The sequence below is a fragment of the Echinops telfairi genome, unplaced genomic scaffold, assembly GCF_000313985.2.
Source record: "Echinops telfairi isolate 266 unplaced genomic scaffold, ASM31398v2 ScPeMD7_2186;HRSCAF=2738, whole genome shotgun sequence".
In the NCBI taxonomy this organism is placed as follows: Eukaryota; Metazoa; Chordata; class Mammalia; order Afrosoricida; family Tenrecidae; genus Echinops; species Echinops telfairi.
Genome location: NW_022106084.1, coordinates 9068669 through 9074521, shown reverse-complemented (window position 1 = coordinate 9074521; position 5853 = coordinate 9068669).

Genomic DNA, 5853 nt, shown 5'->3' with positions numbered 1-5853 from the left:
ATGTCATAAGTAAGCAAAGAGGGCATTAAAATAGGAAATATGTGGTAATCCTGGACCACCATTCTTTGGTCACCCTCAAAGCAAGAGATTTGAACCAAAGTTCAATGACTGCCAAATTCGATAAACTTGGAAAAGCAGTCATCTGCTTCTTCTTACACTAGGGCATTTCAGCCTAAGTCCAAGGGAGTATTTCAGTTCCTTAAATCTGCTACAGAGAAGTTTGAGGTAAAGCCCAGTTTGCTTAGTGTAATTTCCACATTGCATTCTTCTTGTGTGGCCTAGAAAGGATGATGCTGTGTGTCTCAAATGACAGAGTCTAAAGTCCCAGTGGTCTCTAACAAATGACCTCGATCACCAATGCTAGATAGAAACTAGGTCAAATGCAAGATAGCCCTACCTACCACAACTGGCACTAGAAATACCCTATGACCCAGCAATGCCTCTGCTGGGCATGCACCCTAAAGGAATAGGAGACAGACCACCGTCATATGTATACTCTCCCATGTTCATTGCAGCACAGTTCATGATAGCAATAACTCAAATTCCCATCACTTGAAAACGGATAAAGAAAGTGTGGTACATACATGTAATGGAATACGTCACACCTCTATAAAACATGGATGAAACCGTGAAACACCTTTTGACATAGATGGATCTGGAATCCATCATGGTAAATGAAGTTAATCAATCACAAAAGGACCATTATTGTGTGAGTCTACTGCTCTAATGATAAACACCAAGAGGGAGGCAGACTAATGCACTCAAGTCATGTAATCTTCTAGTCTCTCCAGCAGCAAGCTAGAGAGCCTGCCTAGTGGCTACAGTTACTGGGAGAAGGCTCAGAGTTCCAAGCCTCTCTACTCCTTGGGAGAAGGCTCAGAGTTCCAAACTTCTCTACTCCTTGGGAGAAGGCTCAGAGTTCCAAACCTCTCTACTCCTTGGGAGAAGGCTCAGAGTTCCAAGCCTCTCTACTCCTTGGTTCTTGGCTCGCTCCCAAGAAAGATTTTAGACGAGGAACAAAATTCAGACAAGAGTCAGAGAAAAGGTTTGGACAGAAAGAATGAGTTTATTGAAGGGGGTACTTTGGAAGAGAAGTCCCAAAGACCTTCAGCTCATCTAAAAGGCTCAGAAAGACAGAACACTAAACCTTATATGGCTCATGGTGGACTTCCCACCAAGGACTGGCTTTCTGGCGTGTCTTCTGCTATTGGCCGGTCCTCAGTAGTGCTCTTCCCCTTTCAGGTATGCAAATCCCAGCGCTCCAAGCTTTATGCTGAGTCCTTGTTTCAGATCCACAATTATTCAGTCAGTGTAGGGGTAGTTTAAAGATTTTGTCTTTCTCCGCCCAGCCTTTTCATGATCTCTGGTTTCTTCTATTGATCAGGAAGGGTGTCCTAGCTGCTCTTCACCTTTGTGCTGGAGAGGTCTGTGAGGAAGCCGGTCTCCAGCTCTCTTACTGTTGAAGTTTCTTACCACATTCTCTCCACTTATCACCTCCTCTACCTTTGCCATTTTCTGATAAGCTAATGCTATGGCCCATGCACCTGCACCACCCCCTTAAACGTACATCTTACACACCACATTGAAAGAGGAGACTTCAGATGGCATCAGTTTCTCAAGATGGGGTGGGGAGGAGGGAGAAGACCACTCAGTTGCTGCCCTACAACCTTGTGCAGGTCAGACCAAATTAATGACACACGTATCACCAGAGTGATGAACTCAAGATGGGGAGGGGTCACAGATGCCTTGAAGAAGGTGATCACATTTCTTTTTTTTTTTGCATTTAAAAAAATTTAATTACATATCTTAAAAATCTTTGGATATATTGTAGAGGGAATGGCTGGATGAAAAAGATCATGGATTAAATAACTTTAAAAAAATAATTTTATTGGGGTTCATACAACTCTTACCACAATCCATACATACATCAATTGTGTAAAGCACATTTGTACATTCATTGCCCTCATCATTCTCGAAACACCTGCTCTCCATCTAAGCCCCTGGCATCAGCTCCTCATTTTTCCCCCTCCCTCCCTGCTCCCCTCTCCCTCATGAACCCTTGATAATTTATAAATCATTATTTTGTCACATCTTGCCCTGTCTACATGTGACCTCCTCCCTGGGGGACAGACAGCAGAAGGGTGGGTGAAGGGAGACGTCGAACAGGTGATCACATTTCTGTTGGTGGGTAAATGGTGAGGTGCAGCCTCTCATTCGGGAAAAAGGTGCTTAACAATACTTACATGAAATCCAAGGGGAGCATACACCCGGGACTGGGTTTCTGATGGATGAGCGTAACTCTTCAAGGATGACTGTAACTCTTGTCTTGGCCCTGCGGAGGGGCTGGTGGTTTTGAACTGCTGATCTTGTGGTTAGCAGTCCAATGGGCATAACCGCTACAAGACCAGGGTGGGAAGCGACCGTCTTGATTTGCATGAACCCAATGACTAATAATTACTCTTCAGCAAGCTATTCTCTTTCTGCTTTTCTTTGGACTCCTTCCCCCATTTATACCTGCAGTCATTTGCTCTTTGCTGAACTTTCTGCTCACACACTTTCTGCCCTAGGGAAGAGAGATGAGTAGAAAAAGAAATGCATAAATAAGGCCAACTCTTCCAGGGAACAAATAAACAACTGTGGAGCAGAGATTTGAATGTTTATCTGTCAAAGAATGCATGGGGGCTGCAGCTTGGGCGCTTGGAGACTCAGCCTGAGTTTGCTTGAGAAAAAGCAACAGGGGAGCAGGGCAGGGTTATCCAGGCATGCAGCCTCTCCCTGGTGGAGTCCCAGAAGAAACCTCCCAGGTGACCTCCAGCTACTGAGAACCAGCTCACTCCTCAGAGCCCGCGGCCCTTCGGACCATGCAGGCTGAGGTGCATGAGGACACTAGAAGCTTCTAGAGGCAATTTAGGGAGCCAGTTAATTAGGCATGTAGTCTCTAGGAGTCGAACATGTGGGTTTGTATCGTGGCTTTGCAACTTCCTCCCCAAGCAACTCTGAGTCGGTTACTCCACTTTCAGGGCTTCAGTTGCCTTCTTTGTGAAAGGCGGGATAGTCGTGTTGGAGCGCAGTGGCTGTGATGTGAATGAATGAACTACTACAAGGCGAGTGTTTACAGGTCCAGTTATTACGTACCCTCAAACTTCACTGCCGTTGAGTCGATGCTAACTCATGGCAACCCCAGCGGACAGAGCAGAGCTGCCCCAGCAGCACTGTTTCCAAGGCTGTCTTGCTTTATGGGAGCAGACTGCTTTATCCTTCTTCCTGGGAGAGACTGGTGGGTTTGAACCAGCAACGCTGAGGTTCGCGAGCCAGGGCTTAACCCACTCCATGACCAGAGCATCAGAGTTGGCACTTGGTAAATGCTACCCAGTGCCATGGAGTTACTTCGGATGCACAGTGGTCCTGTGTGCGCTAGTTCTGCGGTGCTACATATTGAACTCCGTGACACACGGGGACATGCAGGAAGTGCACACCGTACCCACCGGCTCACTGAGACCCTGACAGGGGTCGGAGAAAAGCCCACATTGACCCTGTCATCCTTTAGAAATTTGAACAGTCATGGCCATTTCGGTTTGTGGTCACAGTGGGTTCCAACAGGGGCTTTCAGTTCCCTCTGATGGCTGGTGAACAGTGCAGGAGTCTCCTACTGCATTTCTGCTTTCTCATGGCTTACGTTGAAATCTCACTGTCAAGTCTGATAAACATGGTAGAGTTATTAAGTGTGTAGAGACGGTTAATGACTGTCTTTAAGATGTTTCGTTTTTTCCTTTTAGATAACAAAAACCCATTAGCATCAAGTCAGTGCTAACTCATAGGGATCCAATATAGGGTTTCAAACCCATAATATTTATAAGAAGTGACAGTTTCATCTTTCTCCCAAAGAGCAGCTGAGGCATTTGAACCACAGAACTTGCGGTTACCAGCCCAGTGCCAAACCCACAGCACCACCTTAGTTCAGGAGATGAGGATTAATTAAACAGCTAGAAGTCTAGGCAGAGCTTCTGAAAGACTCAATCTCTGCTAGTAACTTGGAGGAAGAGGAAAGGAGGAGAAGGCCGCAGTAAATAGCCAGAGAGTAAGTCTGCCCCCTACCTGAGAAGCCCAGGATGCACTATTACCTCATATACCATGTTAGATGATGTCTCCAGGTTGGGGAGAAAATATAAGACTTCATACTGAGACTCTTCCCATGTAGGTGCGTGCTAAGGGTTGAACTTAAGAGTTCGTGCTTTCTACAGCAATTGCTTCAGTGCCTACCTTCTTTCTAACCTCAGTAAAGAACCTTGGTGGTGGTGGCACCTATTTTTGTCAGCCAGACCCTAACTCAGGTCATCACCATGCGCGTGATGGGGTTCTGTGCCCTCTCCATGGTTGGTTGCAGACCCTTGTGACCCGTGTGGGACATTCGTGGTTCAGTGGCAGAGTTCCTGTCCTCTCTTTCGGCAGGCCACGTTTGATTCACAACCAATGAACCTCGTGTGCAGCTACCACCCTCTGTCAGAGGAAGCTGGCCCATGGGCATGATGGTGAACAGGTTGCAGCTGAGCTTCCAGTCAAAGACAGACTAGGAAGAAATGCCTGGCCATCTCCTGCTAATGCCCCACATGTAAAGAAGCTAACTGGTTAATTTAAAAAAAATTTTTTTTTTGTTAATCTGCAGGACTTACTGTTATCCTAGACTTTTTATGTACACTTTAGTTTTACCTTTTCCTTTAAATGATGTGTTTAAATTGACTCTCTTTTTCAGTGCATCGAAGGTCTCTCTTTATAGTACTAACCTTGCCCGTGGAGTGTGTGCTCTCTGCCAGGGTTGTCCTAAGCACTTTATATACGCACATATTCAACGAATTTTCACAACAGATAAGGGTATAAGGCTTAGACAGGCGAGGTGGCTTGACAGAGGTCACATAGCTAGTAAGTATAGAGCTGACCCTGCAAAGCCAGGTCCTGTGGTTCCAGAGCGACTTGTAGCCGTCACTCTCTACAACTTCTTAATTTGAAGGGGAACCATGAAAACCAGATGTGGACAGTGATTACATAATAAATGGACCCTGGAGGCAAGCTACACTGGAATACTTTCACCAGTATAAAAGCCAATGGCATTGTTGACGTGCAGAGCTGCCTGGCCCTGGTGGGAGGAATCTAATTTAGAGATGGAGCTGTGTGCCTCCAAACCTACTGTGGAGGAACTGTTTGGGCTACTGTTTAAGTTTCTTTTTCATTGTGACTTAGGTGGGATTTTACATTTCTGATCATCACGTTTGTTTTCAGCTGGCTGCCTTTCTGATCTGGGCCCCAGCTTCCTCACATACAAAATGAGAGGTTTGGATTAGTTGCTCCCTGGTGGTGTAGTGGCTATGTTTGGGACTCCCAACCACAAGGTCAGCAGTTCAAAACTACCAGCTCTTGGTGGGAGAAAGACAAGGCTTTCTACTCCGGTAAAGAGTTACAGTCTTGGAAACTCACAGACGTAGTTTTATCCTGCCCTATCGGGTTGCGATGAGTCAGAATAAACTCAGTGGAAATCAATTTGAGAATTTTAAGGACTATTGATAGGTTGGGCTGCTACTAACCACAAGGTTAGCCTTTTGAACCCACGAGCCACTCCTCACAAAAAACTCGAGGCTTTATACTCCCCCAAAATATTTATATTTACAGTCTGGGGACCCCATAGAGGCACTTCTACTCTGTTCTGTAACTATGACTAGGACTCACTCATGCCAGTGAGGGGTTTTTGTTTGTTTGTTTTCAGAACTCTTTTTTAAAAGATCATTTTATTGGGGGCTCATACAACTCATCACAATCCCTATATACATCAAGTGTGTAAAGCACATTTGTACCTTCATTGCC